This window comes from Ochotona princeps, chromosome 14, assembly GCF_030435755.1.
Source record: "Ochotona princeps isolate mOchPri1 chromosome 14, mOchPri1.hap1, whole genome shotgun sequence".
In the NCBI taxonomy this organism is placed as follows: domain Eukaryota; kingdom Metazoa; phylum Chordata; class Mammalia; order Lagomorpha; family Ochotonidae; genus Ochotona; species Ochotona princeps.
The window spans coordinates 36,015,001-36,035,549 of NC_080845.1; the positions used below are offsets into that span (position 1 = coordinate 36,015,001).

A 20,549-nucleotide genomic window follows, 5' to 3' on the forward strand; every position below is an offset into this window, starting at 1 on the left:
TTATAATTTGCTCCACTGTATGCTTTGTTTTTGATATATCTGCTTTCATTCAATTCATTTCCTGTGTGACATAATCTTTAAATTCCTTGAACTCCTGTATTATATGCTTCTTGTTGTTGATAAGAAGTTTTATAACAAGTATTTTGAATTCTGTATCCCCCATTTTCTTGATGTCTTCCTCAGTGAACTGTGAGGTTGGCAAAGGGTTTTGGGGAGTTGGCAGTAATATTTGTTGTACCTCTGTCTCTTCCTTTGCTTTTGGTCATTATACTTCTGTTTATCAGATTCTTCTCCTTGGGGAAGGCTTTTAAGCTGTGTCGCCCACAGGTCTACAGTTCAATTTTACTTATTGCAGTTGGTACATGGCTCTTTGTTTGCAGTCAATTGTGCCACTCCCTCCGGTGAGTTCCAGGTCTGAGTTCTTATATTAGATTTCCACCATGATCTCCTTAGCCCCTACTCCTGACTCACCAGTCTCCAATCCTGTGATACCGTGCTGAAGCTGTACCATTGTCTGTGCAATTGTTCTCTGGTTTCTGGCTAGAGCAGTTCCCAGGGTTAGGGAGATGCCAGATGTCCTATATAGCTAGGTTGTTGGTGGTGCTGATCTTCCTGGAACCTGTTGGCTTTATGTCTGTGGGTCACACGGACCTATTTTGACCCATACGATGCCATAGTTGGTATTATTTTCCCGTGGGACCAGTGCAGTGCTCTGAGATCAGTGAGTTTTCACTGAGCTCAGCGCATGCGTAACTCACTGTTTCCCCTGAAGTCTTAAATTCTTTGCCACACTGTAAGAAGTGGCACCTGATATGCCACTACTAGAGTTCTTGATCTGCTGGCTGTCAGATCTGAGGGCTACCCAGACCTATCTTGGGTTGAGCCTGTAAAATGCTACGCTGTTGCAGTTCACTGAGGCATAACTGAGTGTACTCCAAACTCTGTGCATTGGTTAGTCCTATCCCCATAGCCCTTGCCTCCTGTAACAAAATGGAGCCCAAAATGGCTCTAGGAAGCCAACTGGGCTATGAAATTCACCCCATTCCTGCACTGCCCATTTGGGACCTCCTGCTCTGTCTCTGCTCTGGTCAAATCAAACAGACCAGCAGGATGGGAAATTCTTTGACTGGGTTCACTTCTGGAGCTCCCAGTAAACATCCCTTCCCACCTTGTTGCTGATGAAGTTCCGGCTGCAGGTGGAGTTCAGAGCAAAACTCGCTGAATGCCACTGGACTGTCAGTCACTGCAACACCAGACCTTTGTGTCCGCTGCTTTGCTATGTCTGTCAGTCTCTATGTACCCCTCTGCTGTTGTTCTGTCCTGTCCTGTTTCCTGGAATGTGCCCTCTCTGCTTCACACTGGCTAACATTTCTCCATCTGATTAAACATGTCCTTACCCTTTTCCGCTGTCTTGATTCTCCTATTATTATTTGAAAGACAGATTTTTCAGAGAAAGAAGAGTTAGAAAGAAAATGTCTTCCATCTAGTGGTTCACTCTCCAAATTGCTGCAACTGCCAGAGAGCTAAGCTAATGCAAAACAGAGATCTGGGAGCTTCCACCCTGTTCTACCATGTGGGTACAGGGGCCCAAGGCTTGGGCTATGATCTGCTGATTTTCTAGGTCATTAGCAGAGGGCTGTTTTGAAAGTGGTGCAGTAGAGGCATGAGTTGGTGCCTATATGGGATGTCAGAGTCACAAAGTGGAGGAGTAACATGATGTGCCACAGTACCAACCCTTTGGTTGTCTCATTTTTATTACTGCAAAAACATTGATGGCCATTTAGGTATACAACATTCTGAGAATAGTATTTCCACTGAGATGGGCACAAGGAATTGCTATATTCAAGATTTATAGTGTGGACAAGACAAATGAAAGCAATTCATCTTGCACATTGCCTGTAAGAAGATATGATAACACATTTTTTTAAATCGTTGATATTATTTCTGTGAACTAACGTCCAGATTCGTAAAGGCCTTCTTGCACTCAACTTATCCCTGAACATTTAATCTTTTATTGGAAGGATCCTTTGCATTCCCTCTTTTTCCATAGACAAAAATCTGATAAAGTTGAACATCATTTCTGCCAAGTAGACCATCACTACCAATAGTTCTTTCTGTCTTCTAATTCATTCTTTTACTGCTGCTACATGAATCTGAGATTCCTTTTGAGAGAAGCAGCATATACTTATGGAAACATAATCAAGTATAATGTATATAATGTATTTTTGAACATAAAAGTGACACAGCTTTTTTTCATGGAGGCAACACATGCTAAATGAGAAAACTGGAAAAGTAGCTCTTTGGTTTCACAAATCCGATTTGTTTCCTACGCAGCTGTGTTCTCTCAAACAACTTTGCCCTGATATCTCTGCTTACAGGCAAACATTTTCTTCACAATTTAACTGTTTCTCTAACATTTTGCCTTCTGTAATTCTACTAGCTCACTGCTAAAGGAGTAGATATAGTACAGGTGTTCATTGTACAATAAATTAATCTTTTGTACATAACCCAGAAAAACAGTGCATATGTTTCAGTAATTCTCTCTTTTTTTAAAGATTTATTTATTTTTATTGCAAAGGCAGATATACAGAGAGGAGACGAGACACAGAGGAAGATCTTCCATCTGATGATTCACTCCCCAAGTGACCGCAATGGCTGGAGCTGAGCCAATCTGAAGTCAGGAGTCAGGAGCTCTTCTGGGTCTCCCACATGGGTGAAGGGTCCTAAGGCTTTGGACCATCCTCGAATGCTTTCCCAGGCCACAAGCAGGGAGCTGAATGGGAACTGGAGCAGCCAGGACAGGAACCAGCGCCCATATGGGATCCCGGTGCATTCAAGGCGAGGACTTTAACCATTATGCTATCACGCCGGACCCTCAGTACTTTTCTAATAATATGATTTCTCATTTTCATTTATGTCTTCTAGCATGAAATAGATAAAGGTATTGTATTTAACAATCTATACCAGAACCGGAGTTTAATGTGTGTGACCAGTCTGTTCATTTAGGAGAATAATATATCCTAAACAGCTTCAGTGTGTTCACAGACAGTGAACACTGAAAGTGGTAATTGGAAAAATATATCACTTGTGATATTGAGTTGGAGTTCTATGATCCTCCTTAATCCTCTTATTTCACATTGGAGTTTGCTGGAATTTTTGTTTGAGATACCTGTTCTAATAAGTTTAAGTTATAAAAGCATAAAACATTTAGATAGATGCACACTTTAGTTAAGCTGGACTTGAAATTATAATTGTTAATATTCTGTACAATCACATTTTTTGCTGTAGGACTTCACTGAAAAACAGCTATTGGTAAGTGAAATTAGAGTACATTCTTCACAGACATTCACATTTGTTCTAGAAAGTATATGTATATGTAGCAGTTACAAGACATTTGAGTAACTATAATAAACAGGCTGCTTGTTTGTTTTGAAGTTTTAAATATTTTTGGTCCAGTGATTAAAAATTAAACATCATGAAAAAATCCAGAGTGTTAGATAATGCTAGTTTGTATAGTAGAAAAGACCCTGAAGTTTGTGGCTTAACACAGAAGTTTATTTGTCTTGCTCATCTAAAAAGAAAAAAAAATAGCTGTTCTTGATGGATGACGGAAGGGATTATGTCCCCCTTAGCAGAACTAAAAGGATCTGTCTTTGTCAACTTGTGACAATGGTATATCCCCTCTGGAGCTCCTAACAGTATTGTGACTCAAAAAGCCACGTATGAGAGGCTGTCAATACTCCTGTGTGCTATGTGCTGGTAAAAAAAAGTCCCTTGTTACCAGTGTTATATTGGATTTGAACCTGAGAAACCAATGGCAAATAGCATGAACTCCAGCGGTGATTAGGATCCTGCTGAGACAGTTTCCATTGTTAGCATGATATTGGAATACTGAAATGAGAGTGGCTATCAATGGACATGTATTTTTATTGTGGATATCTGTTAGTTGCCACAGTAAGACAAAGGAATTGACTGAAAGGTTTGTGACTTACTGACCCCAATAAATGCCTGATGGTGATTTGCTTAGTTTCTCGTTGCTATCTTGAATCTTACTTCTCAGTACTTACAAGAGATCCTGTCTTCTGTTGATTCACATGCCCCACCTCATCCCTCATTAAGAAAACAAAGCCACTTATACTCAATAATACTCCTTTATCTAAAACTTACAGCGTTTAATGGAATACATCATATATAGCACAGAATAAAGCAAATAATCCTGTTATCAATAAGAGAAATTAAACTCATAATTCCCAAGTAGTCACCCAGGAGAAAGGAACATGTAGTTTTAGAATCTGAGTTTTCAAGTAATGCATAACCCTTTTGTTCACATATCAGCTTGAATAGTCATATGACCACAACTAAGGACATTAGAGGCTAGGAGTTAGAGGCCCATGACACAACCATGTAAAAGAGTTTGGTGATTAGCTGGTAGTCTGTGCCATGTAAGCTATCAAGAGAAAGTCAGTCAATGGGGAGGAAATAATACTTACAGCTTTCATTTATGATATTGGCATGAAAAAATGTGAATTTATAGAGAGATTATATATTTGAGATTTTTATAGGCAAATAAATTAAAATATCTTGAAATCTGAACAATACGTGTTCAATTAATAAGGTTTATAATACAATGGCTTTCCTAATCCTGTAATGTGTTTTTGTAATGTTTAAAGAAAATGAATGCATAAAGGTTTCTGCAGTCCATTTACAATATTTAAGTTTCCATTGGGTTAATTGTCTTTAGTTATATTTAAATATAAAATTTATGTTTTAATTCACCCCTACCATGCTCCAATCACTAGTTAAAATACTTTATGTGTGTAGGCAATTTAGTCTTTTTTTAAAAGACTTACTTTTTTTAATTGGAAAAGCAGACACATAGAGACAAGTTGAGATAAAGTCTTCCATCTGCATGTTCACTCCCCAAATGGCTAGAACTGAGCCAGTCTGAAGCCAGGAGCCAGGAGCTTCTTTCAGATCTTTCACATGGGTTCAGGGTCTCAAGGACTGATGTCATTCTCCACTGCTTTCTTGATCCACAAGCAGAGAGCTGAATCAGAAGTGGAGCTGCCAGAATTAGAATCGGTGTACAAATGGAGTGCTGGCACCATGTGGGAGAGGATTAGCCTATTAAACCACAGCACTGGCCCTGGTAATTTTGTTTTTTTCATAGTCATCCAAACTATGTGGTGTTTTTGGTATACATTTCACAGATGGAGTAAATGAAGCTAGGATAATTAAAGTAATTTGTCTAGTAAAATGGTAGAGTTGAAGATTCATTCACAGATGTTCTAGAATCAGTGCCTGAGTTCCTAAATAGCGTGGAAAGCTACAATTCCAAGAGAACTGAGGTTGGCTCCCAAAAATGTTGTGTAACACCGTGTTTTACTTATACAGTTTCTCTCTGTATAGGATTAATAAAACTTCACCACAGTTGTGTATATACTTTTATTTATTTATTTAAAGAGGAGAGTGGCAGAAAAAAAGAGACAGAGACATACCAGGTTTCCACTTGCTGGATCACTCCCCCAATGATTGAAAGGCCACAGTGGGGCCGGGCCAGCAGCCCAGATGGAAAGAAAGCCTCCTCTGCATTTCCTAACAAATTAAAAGGGAGCTGAATCAGAACAGAAGCTGGGGATAAAACTGGTGCTTCACTATCTCACTGCACCATGACCCCACCAGCTCCTGGCATTTTATATGTGTATACACATATTTTCAAGGTCACTGTGGTCATCCAAATGAATCACAATATTGAATTTCACATAAAATCCTTAAAAGTAAAATTTATTTCCCACTTGAAATCAATACTCTGTAGGAATATAAAGTTACCATTAATAATGTTCCAGATTAGCTTCTTAATTATTATATTTCAAAACCCTTCATCATTGTTATCTTCAACCTTCAAGCAACTTTTTTCTTTACTTCATTAGCTCCTAGATATTTATACTGTAATTTCTGTGGAATGTGAAGTTGAGTTATTTCCTCACTGTTTTTCATCATAATTGTTAGAATGCTGTACATTGTGCTTTTATAATTCAGTGAAAAGCCGTCTTCATTGTTCTCAGGATCTTTATTTCCTGGTAGTGAAGAGAACAATGTCCCAAGGCCAGAGCCATTGTTAGATACAGTGTGACTTTTAATAGACTCATTTTCTCTTGCTTACATTGAATTAGCTTTAGTGGGTTCTTATTCCTAGAGAGGAAGTATACTAAATGCTTTTACCCATTTATTTTTTTAAGTTAATAGATTAAAAACTGTATATTTACTGTATGTATAAATCACATATTGTTTATTACATCGTAAAATGCCTAAGTAAAGCTAGTTAGCATAGGCATTCCTGGCGTTACCAGTACGGGATCACTGATAACACCATAGGTATCTGTGATGAAAACACTATATATTTACTCTCTAAGCAGTTTTTGAGAATACAATAGAACTGTAGTTACCATGTTGAGCCATAACTACCTGGAACTTGTTCCTCTTATAAAACTGAAATTTTGCATCCTTTGTTCAACATCTCTTGATTAATTGGCTCATTTAATCCTCCTAGGAGCTGTATGTATTGGTTCTATTTTTATCTCCAAAGGAGAAAATTAAGGCTTAGTGGTTAAGTAATGCAATCAGTTTAATGAAGGAGTCTAGATTTAACTCAGAAATTGTGATTCCAGAAGTAACCTCATTCCACTCTTTTTGCAAGTTTATCTATTTTGATCTTACTTATTTGAAAGGCAGAAGGAGAATCAGAACAAGAGGACGACACAGAGATCTTCCACCCATGATTCACTAAGCAACACAAGAGGAACATTTAAGTACAAATGACGTAGTAAGCTCTGGCATAGGCACTCTATTTAGAATATGCCATATATATTTTCACAATTCTTGGTAATATCACCCCCATTTTACAAATGGGGAAACAATCTCAAAGAGAATTGGTAACTTCCTCTAGATTATTTAGTTCTTGAATGCTTAGCAGTTGGTTATCATTCGAATTCTGGCCCAAAATTATATATTTCTGTTAATCTAGGGGCCTTCTGTAAGTAATTGTTAACTACTGGATTCTTTTAGATAAATTATTGCATTATATTAACATTAGCCACAACAGTAGTTACAAATGTTGGCTCGTTCGACAACTCTCTCCATCATTCTGCACTGACTGATTTCAGCCATTTCTCTGAATGACTCTGTCCTGTTCAAGTAGACTAGCCAACTTATCTTTCCCAAGATTAGACCCTGTTTTCCATGGTTTAAAATGAAATTCCGCATAGATGCACAGAGAAACAGCATTCCTAAAGTAGATGTGTGAAAACGGTCCAAGAAAACCAACCTTATGATGCAAAACTCATCAGATGATGAACAAAGTGGGTTTCCTTCTAGATCCTTAGAGTTAAACATGACGTGCATGAAAAAGATGTGCCTGGCCCGGCACAGTAGCCTGGTGGCTAAAGTCCTTGCCTTGAACACGCCGAGATCCCTTATGGGTGCGGGTTCTAGTCCCTGTGGCCCTGCTTCCCATCCAGCTCCCTGCTTGTGGCCTGAGAAGGCAGTTGAGGACAGCCCAAAGCCTTGGGATCCTGCACCCACATGGGAGACCTGGAAGAAGCTCTGGGTCCTTTGCTTTGGATCAGCTCAGTTCCAACCATTGTGGCTGCTTGGGGAGTGAATCATTGGAGGAAGATCTTCCTGTGTCTCTCCTCTTCTCTGTATATCTGACTTTATAATTAAAAATAAAAAAAAGACATGCCTAATGTTTTCTTTCTGAATAATCATTTTAGCTATATTCTGTCTTTCCATGTATTTTAAAATACATCTTTCTGTATATTTTTCATTGTGATTCTTTCTGTGGGGTTTGGCTATAGCTATTGTCTCATAACATCAGTTCTGTCAATTTTTATTTTGCTCGAAGTTTCATTTACTTGCTTTGGCAATGTGAATTTTGCTTATTTGTACTTGCTCGAGTCCAACTCCAGCTGAGTTCAGAACTTGGGAAGGGCACATGGATTAGGCGTAAAGAATAAAGAAATGGACCACTACAGTTTCAGCATCATAATGGACAAATGCAAGAAAGCTGTCCTCTTTATTTATACAGAAACCCTCACAAGCTCTGGCACAGACTTTTGACATCATGGTCAAGTGGGTGTACCCAGGAATAATTCTGCCATTTGTTTCACCTAAAAACTCAATAGAAGTTCCTATACAGTTCTTTTTCTACAACTCAATCTTGAATCAGTTAAGGGAAAAAATGTATCACAAAGGAAAGGAGAACCTTAAGATCAAGGAAAGAATGAAACCCTAAACACAAATCCCTTGATTAGCATAAGGTTGATGGGGACAACCGAGACAGCATGAATAATAAAAGGCCCTTTTGCAGTTATTAAGTTATTATTGACATTAACCTCCAAGCTCACATTGATAGTAAAAAGCCAACTCCACAGCAGCAAACAATGCCTGAATGGATTATAGAATTCTGCTGCAGGGCAGTCCGGTGTCCATGCAAAGGAAGGTGGAGCTGCATTCAGGTGGCTGTAGAGACATCCGCCGGACCCTGCCTGCAAAGGAACAATACTCTTTACGCCTTCATGTTCCCCGCATCCACCGCACAGACCCCAGCAGTAATAAGGGAAGCTTAAAAAAAAGAAAGCTGAGAACATCTCATTATGTCTTTATTCTCAATTATTCTCTCCTGCTAAATAGTGACCAAGTTCAGTGTAATTTCATTTGCAGCGCTTTCTCAACTGAGGCATATTCTAACAAGATCCCATTTTTCAAATGTATGCTTTAATTGGGCCTCCATGTGGGGATAGATACAGAACTCCCTGCTACTCTCTTTCTGCCTTTATAATTCTCAGCAACAGATGGTTTTTATTATTCTATTTCTTGCTCCCACCCTTCACCACCATGACAATAAATACTAACACAAACTCCTGAGCGATTGATTCATTTTTCAGACCTCCGAACAAACTGCACAGCCTCTCCTGACCGGGAGGAGTGACAGTAGGAGGACATTCTTATTGTAAGACATTCAAGCAAACCCAGTAACAGACACATCAAGAATGGAAATAGACCAGTTTTCACTGTAGCTATATTTCATGCCTTGTGCTCAGGAAGGGTTATTTCAGTGTTTTTATTTAATTCACTCGTGTAGAGAACAACATGGAATAAGAATATGTAAATCAACTTGGAAAGACTCTCAGGACTATGCACATTTCATGGGAGTTGATGGACAATGTGGAAGAGGCTATGGACGGTTAGAGAAGTGTGCGCTTTTTTCTAATGAACAATGAGGAAAGACTCTCCCTGGGGAATAGTGTGAAGTCTGACTTTGTTTTCATCTCACATGCTATGCTTCTCTCTACCCCCCAAACGTGTGCCAGTCTACTAGGTCTGTACTAGGAAACTGTCAGGCAGATGAAATGATCTTATGAAACATGTTAATATTTATTTTATTCATTCAACAAATATTGATTTAACACTCACTCCTTGCTAAGTGCTAAAGATATAGGAATACAGTGGAATGCAAAATCAGTCCGCATAGTTGTGAATTTTCATCGCAAATCATCCTGCTGTGTGCAAACCAAAATAACGATGATGAGTGAAGGGGCATATTTATCAGAGAACACAGCTTGTAGAATAAAATAGGGAAGAGAAATTAAATGTGTTTTCCTTCTTAATATCTGAAGGGTGATAGAGATAACTAGATAGACTTATTTGGGGACTAGATAGACTTATTTGGGGATAGGGAATTAGGAAAGAGTTTTGTGTAAGAGTCCTAGGATATATTTTCAATTAAGAGGCCTGTGAAGTCTTTCATCGGGGTGAAAGATGGAGAACCTAAATATTAAGGAAGATAAAGATGGTTATAGCTACTTCTATTTAAACCAAAAGGTGGTCAATCAGTGATATAAAAATATAAAGTTGTAGAGATGGCTAGCTTAATAGCTCAGTGCAATCAGGAACTTTCAAGATGCAATCAGGAACTTTCAAGAAAGTTGTTCTTCAACTTAGCCAAATTTATTCTGAAGGAACATATTTAAGGAGAAAACTGTTATGGCATGGGTATCAGTTAATAAAAGTTAATTCTACTTTGTTTAATTTTTAAAAAGATTTACTTATTTTTATTAGAAAGTCAGATTTACATAGAAGAGGAGAGACACAGAGTAAGATCTTCCATTTGTTGATTCACTCCGTAAGTGGCCACATGGCTGGTGCTGAGCCTTTCTGAAACCAGGAGCCAGGAGCTTCTTCCATGTATCTCACTTGGGTGCAGGGTCCCAATGCTTTGTGCCGTTCTCGACTGCTTTCCCAGGCGACAAGCAGGGAACTGGATGGGAGTGGAGCCACCATGACTTGAACCGGCACGCATATAGGATCCCGGTGCTGCAAGGCAACTTTAGCTGCTAGGCTACTGTGCTAGGCCCAAAGTTAATTCTATATTGAAACTCAAGTGTTGAGTAACTTTGACCTAGTACCATATATCTTGCAATATTATTTTAAAAAAATATTTGAAAGAAAGACAAGCAGAGTTTTCTCATCCGTTCTTATCAGGCTTCAAATATTTGTAATGGCTAAAGACTGGTAGGGCCAAAGCCAGAAGCCAGGAGCTCAGGCACATCTTCCATTTGATAGCAGGACCCAGTTACTTGAGCCATTTAGTCCTGTTTCCCGCTGTGTGCATCAGTAAGAGGCTGAAGTTCAAATCTGAGCCAAACTGAAATTCAAGCATTGTGATAGAGATATAGCTTGGTTCCAAGCGGCCTCTTAGCCCCACCAAATGCCTACTCTGGTTTTCTAGTTTTGCCAGGGAATTTGTTATTTAAGAAGGTGAATACATGAACCATTTTATTATTACATTTTGTGCATTTATTCTTCAATGTGAAAAGTTTTAATAGAAAAAGATGACTGTTTAATACTATTTTTGTGTTTGATAATGTTCCTGGGAATGAACTCTCTCTCTCTCTTTTTTATATGATGTTAACATGGTTGATCAGGATAGGAAGGATTTAGGGTCAGGGAAAGTGGGTGTGATCATTGTTTCCAAATTTCCAATTTCTTCTTCCTGTTTCTGGGGAAATGGAGGAGATAATGGCAGAAGCCATATCAAACCTAACTGCCCCAATACCCAGGGATGGTGAATGGCTTCCCGATATCAACCCAGGGTGGTTCCATGATCCGAGGGTTCTGCCCAAGGGTTTCTATAATTCTGAAATGCTGTTGGTCTCACTGATCCAACAATGAAGAAAACCTTCCTAATATCCATTGGCTGGCACAGTCAACCTTATAGTGCTCATTTGTCCAGATATTTGCTGCCATTATTGGGCTGGGGTGCTTGTCCAACTTGTTCTGTGTCTCTGTTGTGGTAACAGATGTCCCCATAGTCCCCATTGGACTGCCATATCCTCCATGTTCATAATGGCCTACCATCTACTGCTTTTCCACTGAGGAAGACCAGTTCCCACAGGCAGTTCCAAGGACCCCAGGCCAGACAACCCGTGCCCTGCCAGAAACCCCCACCCTGGGGTTCATGAATCTGACACCCATCACACAGGCTGGGTCACAGACCTGGACCAGGTGATGCAAGACCTTTGGAATTCCCACCCCCGGAAGCTCACAGACCCAGCACCCAATGCACCCAGATTGGCATGGCTCGCCTCACCTCAGCATCTCGCAGCAGGTGCTACGGCCTGGCTCAGTCCAGCCCACTCTCACTTCCAGCTCCTGCTGGTAGGTGATGCAGCCTAGCCCACCCCAGGCAGCCCCCGGTCCCAGCCCTAATGTTGACTGTACCCCATCCTGGTTCTCAGATCTGCCAGTGGATGTTATGAACTGGCCTATCCTGGCCCAGCCCCAGACCTGACTCACATGTATGCTGACAGGTATAGTATCCTGGCCTGGTCTGGGCTGCTCTTTGCTTTGGTTAATGCACTCACCTGCAGGGACTGCATCTTGACAGAGGAGTTCCCCATGCTCCTCTGACTGGTCTCCAAGTGGCGTATCTTGTGTACACCGGTGGGTCCTTGGCCTAGGTTGACTTTGTCCACATCTTGTCCAGGCAGAAACAGTGGCCTTGCCTAACCAGACCATATCCATTCCAGTTGTTACTCTTGGGGGTTACAGCCCAGCCATACCTGGTCCATGCCCAAACACAGTTCTCCCATGATTCAATGGGAACCAAAACCTAGTCCAGCCCATTCTATACCCATGCTGGTTCTCAATGTGTCTTAGTGAGTGTTGAAATCCAGCCCAGACTGGTGCTCCCCAAACCTGGTCCACACCCGTGCCAAGGGAGACAGTAGTCATGTACAGCCCAGAACACTGTCTGGCTCTTGTGCTCACCAGTATGGACCCAAACCCAGCCTGCATGTCCCCTTAGCTCCTTAGCTATGCCTATTCCCAACCATGGATCTTGCATGTGCCAGCAGAGATTGCAGTTCAACAGGAGTGATCCTACATACAGCCCCACAGATTCTGCCCGCAGATCTGATTCTTTCAAGTGCTGGTTAGTTTCATGGGCCAGCCTAATAATACCTCATCCCTGTTCCGAATCTCACTGGTGGGTACTGTGATCTGACCTGACTAGGCAAGCCCCCAGCCCTAGCTTCAGTGTGTGCCACTGAGTAGTGTTCTGTGGTGGTTGATGATAACTACTCCAGCCCAGGTGTCCCACGTGTACTGATGCTTCAGTTTGACCCTTGAAGGTCCCTGTTTTCCCTTCAAACTGCTCGATCTAAGACCCCTTGCTTACTTGCAAATATCATGGCCTTGCCTATAGAAGTCCCTCAAAAGTCATGCCTCACCTTGACATCAACTCTGTGATCCCCACTTGTCCCAACCTGTGCCATCCAGAAGACCCCATGCAAGCCCACTCCCCAAGTCCCCAGAGCACTTCACTGGGTGACCTGAGGGCTCCCCTCCCCTGGGAGTTATGCCACCTGGCTGCTAGCACTCATGCTGAAGCAAAAAGTACCTCAGCCTGGGGCCTTATTGGGGCTCCCCTCTCACAGGAGTTAAAAAGCTGGAACTTATTTTTATGAATTATTGTAATTCCAAAGCTTCTATTGTTTATATGACTCGTAATGCCTTTTCTGATTTTTAAATCATAAGCCACTTCATGCTTTCATAAGCATTGTTTGAAAACAACGTTGAGAATCGCAGACAAAAAGACAACAGAAAAATAAAATAGGTTGACCCTGGGATCTGTTAGGAAGAACCATTACATACTCAATGCCACACATATATGGACACTTTCTGACATGAGTTTACAAGTTCAGACATTAGTGATTCATGAAAATCTTTTTTTAATACATATTTATTAAAAATTCAAATACAATTCATGAAAATCTTGTGACCTACCTTTATAAGAGATTTGTATTCCTTAACAAGATGTGAGTTTCTGGTTCAGCACTTGAGGAACTTGGACATTTAACTCCATCCTAATGAAAGTAAAAAACCCAAGCAATCTGGGAAAAAAAAAACAAACAGCTGTTATTATCTGTCAGGGAGGAGAGGCCATAGAATCAACCAATGCCCCTAAAGTGGATAGATAGACAGTCTGAAAATAGAGAAGTATTCCTTATCAGACCAGACATCTTACCTGAAAGAAATCCAGGATAGGAAAAATTTAAATGTAATTGACAAATTGCTAGAACACTGGTGTAGACAAAAAGTCTCGAGAATCAAACTCTCCAGTGGATTGGTTCCCATCCTTAGGGGACCCTGATATTTCCTGGTCACCCATACGATCTCAGCAGTTTACTCACAATGAAGTCAGAGAAAATCCCTTTTTCTGACTTCATTGAATTCCCAGCTCTTAGCTTTGGCCTGGATTAGCTCTGGCTGTTGAGGCCATTTAAAAATTGTGTTTCTTTATTCTGCCACCCTCATATGTGTATATTTCTCTCCCTTTAATAAAAAATATTTTTAAATAATTATGACTTGGAAAAAATCTGTGCTCTGAGGGGAATTTTAGAGCACTGAAACATACATTATAAGAATGAGATCAGAAAACAATAAAATGAATTTCTGCCTTATTAAACTAGATGAAGAAAAGCAAATTGAATACAAAATAAGCAGAAGAGAGCATAAAAATCTGAACAAAAATCAATCAAATGGAAAACTAGTAATTGATAGAATAAAAATCAGTGAAGCCATAAACATAAGCCTTTAACCATTCTGAGAGAAAAAGATAAAAAATGCAAAAGTTACTGGCATTCAGAAATGAGTGAGGGGATACAATTACCAATGTTATAGACAGCAAAAGGGCAATAAAAGAACACCGTGAGCGGTCCTGTGCTCTGAAATTGGAAAATGAATGAAATAGTCCTGTTCCTTGAAAACCCAGACAACGTGGACCATTCTTCCAAAACTCACATGGGAACTAAGAGGTAATCTTCTAGTCCTGTATCTGTTTGAAAAGTGTAACAGTGCTTAATAACCTTCCCAAATAGAAAACATCAGGCAAAGCTGTGTTCCCTGGAGAATTCTGCCAAACATTTATGAAAGAATTTTCCCAAAACTCTATCTCTACAATCTCTTCCAGAAAATTGAAGTGGAGAAAATACTTCCTAACTTAGTCTTTAAGGGAACCATTGACCAATACCAAATCTGGACAAAGACAGCACAATGAAAGAAAACTACATACACGTATTTCTCATTAATATAAATGCAAAAATCCTCAAAACTAGCAGCAAATTAAAACACTCACACACACACACACAACATTCTAAAGCCCATCAATATAATTATTGTAACAATAACTAGAAATCGTATCTGTATTAATGGATATAAAAAATATATGACAAGATGCAACATGTATTCATGGCAAATTTTCTCAGAAAAGTTGCACTATGGGAGAAAATCCTAAATTTAAAATCAAGATCTACAGGAGGCTGGAACCATGGCATAGTGGGATCAGGTTCTCATATGGTTGCCAGTTCGTGTCCCTGCTGCTCTGCTGCTTGTGGTCTGGGAAAGGTGTGGAAGAAAAGCTGAAGTTCATGCACCCTTGAACCCATGCGGAGACCCAGGAGAAGCTCCTGGCTCCTGGCTTTGGATCAGTTCTGCTCTGGCCATGGTGGCTGTTTGGGGACTGAACCACCAGATGCAGGATCTCCTTATCTTTCCTTCTCTGTGTAAAAGCTACATTTTAAATGAAAATAAATAAATCTTTAAAGGAAAAAAAAACAAACAAAAATATATATACCACATGTCATCATTAAAGGTAGGAAACTAGAAACTACACAGTTATAATGAGTAATAAAGCAAGGATATTCCCTCTAATATTATTTCTCTACATTGTAGGGCTTAGTCATTGTTAATACAGTGAGAGAAGAAAAGGGAATAAAACAAATCTGATTAGGAATGAAGAAATAAGGCTGTATTATTTTCCAAATGATGATTACCAGTGTAGAAAATCTGAGAGAGAAAAAACAACAACCAAAAAACCTTAAAAAAAAAATCCTAGAAACAAGCCCAGCACTGTAGCCAAGTGCATGCTGCAGGATTGGTACAACTCCAGCCATTTTGGCCACTTGGGGAGTGAATCAATAGATGTGTGTGGAGTCTTCGGTTTTGGTATCAGAGTGAAAAATACTGGATTTAGCTTCTCTTTATATATTTTGTAGAATTCAGTGGTAAAGTTGTCAGGTCATAGACTTTTCCTTAAAGGGGGAATTTAATCATTCCTTCAGTCTCATTGCTTGTCATGAGTCTGTTTAGCTTTCCTGTGAGTTCTTGATTTAATCTTGGTGGGTTGTTTGTATCCAGAAATCTGCCCCTTTCTTCGAAGTTATTGTCATTTGTTAGCATACGGTTGTTTGTAGTTGTTTCTTATGATGTTTTATATTTTGTGATGTCAATTGTAATGTCTATCATCTCCCATTTTACATATTTGAGATTTTGCTTTTTTAAGTCCTTTCATATTCAAAGTTGATATTGGCAGAGAACTAACGCTTGCCACTTTGTTAGTTGATATCTGATTGCACCTGTGCTGAGAGGCTGATGAAAGTCACCAACATCTCAGATGTCCTGAGGTTCAAGTTTGGTATGCTTCTGTGTGTGTCGTATTGGTTGCATATGTTGTGTCCTCTGACTTTAAGTATCAGCTTATTCGCCTTTTTGAATTAGGTAGCTCATATGTAGATACACTGCTACATGGAGATTTTACCAATTCACAAATGTTAAATGTTTGTTCTATTTTCATTTGAAAGGCAAAGATATACAGAAAGAAAGATGAAGATTTTCTATTTGCTGACTCACACCCCAAATGGTCACAATGGCCAAGCTGGACCTGTCTGATGCCAGAAGCGAGGGATTTCTTCTAGGTCTCCCACATGGATGCAGGGACAAGAACTTGATTACCCCCTGAGGCTTTCGCGTTAGATCAGAAATGGAGCAGCAAGGGCACAGGCCATATGTCCCTTTGGGATGTTGGCCATGCAGGCAGAGGATTATCCTACTGTGACAGGCTCCACCAATCAGCATTTTTAGTTGTGATTGAATCAAGATAGTCTAAACTGATTTTGACATAATTTTACATATAAATTTCATCTCTATTTTTTATTTAAGCTGATTATGCTCGGTTATGAAATGGTGTAGAAAAAGGTTTTTCATTTTGAAACATAATGTATTTTATCCAAAGTATTAGAAATCTTGTAAAATACTGTAGCGGTAAGAAATGCCCTCAGGTTTTAAAAACTGATTAACTTTTTGTAGTTTTGTTTGATAATGCATATTCTCTCTCTGTCTCTCTCTCTCTTTATACACACACACGTCAGGAGTGCCAGAAAGGAAATGTGACTACTTAACAAACATTGTGTTAGATAGTTTCTTCTGGTTTCCCTTCTTTAGTTATTACAGGAAAATGTGTTTTACCTAGGTTTCTTCCAACATAGAAGCTTTCTGTGTTTGTTAGCAAAGACTTGTACTTTTGAATATGAAATAAAGTATGCTTTGGAAAGGGGCAGAATTTTTGGAATAACTTTTAAAAAGTCTAAGATTTTTCATAACACAATTTGAAAAAGTACACCAATTTCTAAGTGAAATGATTTTTAAGTAAGCTCATATCAAGTAAATTGAAATGATATTTTCAGAAGTTGTGCTGAATTAGATACCTGGAACAGCAGTGACTGGTTTTTGTTGTAAAGTGAGTAAATGGGAGGCAGGTCTAGGCAGAACATTAAGAAGAAAAGGAAATGATGTCAAAGTTAGGGATACTTGTTCTATAGCAAGGATCCTAGTTTTAAATTGAATTTCCACTCTAGTTGTCATGTGAGTTCACATGGATTTCTAGTCAGTCCAAGAATGAAAATGCTCCTTTAAGCATAAATAACACAGCATTCATACAATTTTGCAGTAACATGACATGCCACTTTAGCAACCCAGAGGAGTAAGTAGGATGATAATGTGATTTTCTTGAGGATAAAGTAAATGAATAATGTCCTGCCAGTCTAAGGACCCTATCTCCATAGAATGTATAAAAATAAAGTTAGTAATGCCAAAGAATAAATTTTTTATCATACCACTTTTACTCTTGTTTCTGATTTATATCATACCACTTATAATATTGTTTCTGATTTATTTTCCAGGACACATTCAAGTTTAGGTCAGTGGGAAATAATTTTAATCAAAGAATTTTACATTTTCTTTCCACATATCTTGCTTCATAATAGGAAATGACACTGTGATTCATTTCACTGCAAGTAAAATATTACAAAATATTTATAGGAAACTATTAAGAATAACTCAAACACAAAAGCCAAGATGAGATAAACTGGTTTTCTGGGAATGTCAATTACAGTGCCCACTACACACAAGCAGAGTCAGAACAAACTAAGATTCACCTGATCATAAATTTCCAAAGAGTTGGAGAAGGGGAGAGTCAGAATAAAGTGATGGTCTGACAGGGAATGGATGTTAGCAGCCCAGCTTCAACAGCTCACGTATTCTGAGTGCAATACCCTCTCTGATATGTGATGAATTCTGAACAAGGTTAAACTTTGGGATGTTCTTTGAACTGAAATTAGAAGATACTCTGACATTGGAAGTAGCTCTTTCTTCTAATAAGAGTCTCTTTTTCCAAGAGCCACTGTCATGAATTGAAGCCTGCTCTGGCATTGCATCGAGAGCTATCACAGTAGACCTTATATTTATTTCATGAAAACCTCAGAAACATCCTTAACCTATATGGACATCGGAGCAGCAGCGCCAGCCTTGCGGGGCTGCTTTGGCAAAAGGCACAGCAGAATCAGCCTCTGACTTTGAGGTGCAGGGAAAACCTGTTTATTTTTCCGAACACACTTTTAGTTTGGAGTGCATAAATTGAACAAAGTGTGGCTTTGCACTGATGGTTGCTACAACTTTCGTCTCAGTGATGGCTGCACTTGTATCATTGGCCTTGGGTTACTGGATCAAACTGGGTGGAGCACTCAAAACCCCTGGTTTAGGCAAGGGAGTTGGTGAGAAAAGCCTGGGTGGGGCAGAACTGAGTGGAGGCACCAAAGGTGAATAGAGCATGCCAGGCCAAGGTGGAGGGCTGCCTGGAGGTGCAGGGGAAGTTAGCCTTGGTGTGGGTCCCCAGGGAGGAGGATCCAGAGGAAAATGTGGAGGTGGACCTGGGAGAGGCCAGGGGGTCTGCCTGGTGGTGGTCTTGAGGTGAAATTTGGGGTAAAGGCCCTTGGAGTTCTGGTATTCCTGGTTAATGGAAGAGCCCCTGGAGGTGGACTGAGCTGAAGGCCTTTAGGCGGGCCAGGAGGTCATAAAGGTGGAGCAGACAATGGTCCAAGAAGAGGGGATCCTGACATCCTGACCTGGGAGGTGCTTGCATCTGAGGGGAAGGAACAGACTAGTGAGGCGTGGGAGGGAGAGCCTGCTCCTGCAAAGATGCAGGTGTGCCGTCAGAGTTGAAATCTTCTTGATGCTGTTTTTGTGATTGCTTTCCTGCTGTTGAATCATCAGAATCATCTTCATTGTCATCCTCTGAAAATTCCCCCACTTCTCTTCCCTCCTCAGAGATTTCCTGATCTGGCATTTGGAGCATCATCACTTGAAGAGGCATCAGTTCCTTTATGTTCTTGTTTGATTTTCCACATGTATCAACAAATCATACACTCAGACCTGATTTTTTTTCCTTCATTGTTGTCTTGTTCATTGTCATCACAATGCACAAATTCATCTCCTTGACTCACGCCATCTGATCTGTCAGGGTCACAGCCATCAGTGTTGCCATCGAGTTTATCTTGATCCATGTCCTCAGGAAAGCCACTGTCTTCACTGCTGCTGGAAACATCACATTATGACTCCACGGAGCAAGTTCAGGGCTGTATTGCATGCCTTTGTCTCTCCTCCGGGGGGGAGGAGGGAAGATCCAGGGCAAAGCTTACTTTGCGATAATACATCTTTAAGAAGGAGGAGGTGGTAGACCAAGGGAAGGGCCAAGAGGTTTTCTGCCAGGGGGAAAAGGTGGAACACCATGGCAAGAAGAGGAAATATAGAAACTTTTCTGATTGGAGGTTCAGAGGTTGAAGTTTTCTTAAGGATGGAGGGCGGCTGGCACAGGAAAGTGAAATATACTAGAACAAGATGTTAGAATGAGCACGTGACGTATCTGGCAAAGGAATACGCTCCATTCCACATGCTGTGCGTTCTTTTACTTTTAAGGCTTGTTTTATTTTACTTTTATTGGAAAGTGAGATAGAGAGGGGAGAGACAAAAAGGAGCTGACCATTCTTAGCAGCATCAAAATACAGGCTAATTTGAGTTCTCTTTTGTTCATATTCTATTTCTAGTTTTTTACAATCTTTGTAAACATATGGATTCTCCTTTTTTGTAAAGTCAGAGCATACATTCAAAGGTCTCACGCAGTTTTCTTACCACCTCTTTGTACATACTGGACATTATCTTCCAAAATGTTTTGTCAGTATGTGTTAAGTAAAAGTTCTATTTACTTGATATTACTTGAGGTTGAGCATTTTTCTTTTATTTTTACATAATGAAGCAAAATTGGAATAAATATAATAGTTCTTTGAGAATTCAGTGGGGTCTTTTACAGTATGATTTGCCCTCAGCTAAGCCTGCCAGTTATAAGTAGTTCTATTCACTATCAAAGCAATTGTGACAAACATGGAATGTCTTTCCCTTGTTCTGTCCTTTTATAAGAATGCTTGATTTTCTGCATTGGGGTGTGAAGCACATAAAATGTGTTGACAGTTAGATGGATTCAGGTCTCCTACAGTAAATTTTATATGCTGTGTGAAAAATAAAAAGCAGGATAATCCACAAAAAACATATACATAGGTTGATGTGTATCTTTGTTTATTGAAAAGTTGAAGTTTTAAGATTGGCTTTGGAATTAACTCACTAGTTTCTGAGAGAGAAGAATCTAGCTCACACGGGACCCATGTAGAGAGTCTTTGCTCCCCTTCACTTCCACCTGTCATCAGTGAAGTCCCATTGTGATTAATTCACTGAGAAAATTGCTTTTAGTGTGGCATGTATATCAGGACAGCCTAGATATGCAATTTACCTTTGTCCTTTCCAGCATTTGTATTTACAATCTT

The 20,549-nt window shown here is 39.7% G+C and overlaps 1 pseudogene; it reads right to left on the minus strand.

Annotated features, from left to right (window-relative positions):
- Positions 1 to 18,122: 18,122 nt before the first annotated feature.
- LOC101528693 (WW domain-binding protein 11-like) lies at positions 18,123 to 19,878 on the minus strand (annotated as a pseudogene).
- Positions 19,879 to 20,549: the final 671 nt, after the last annotated feature.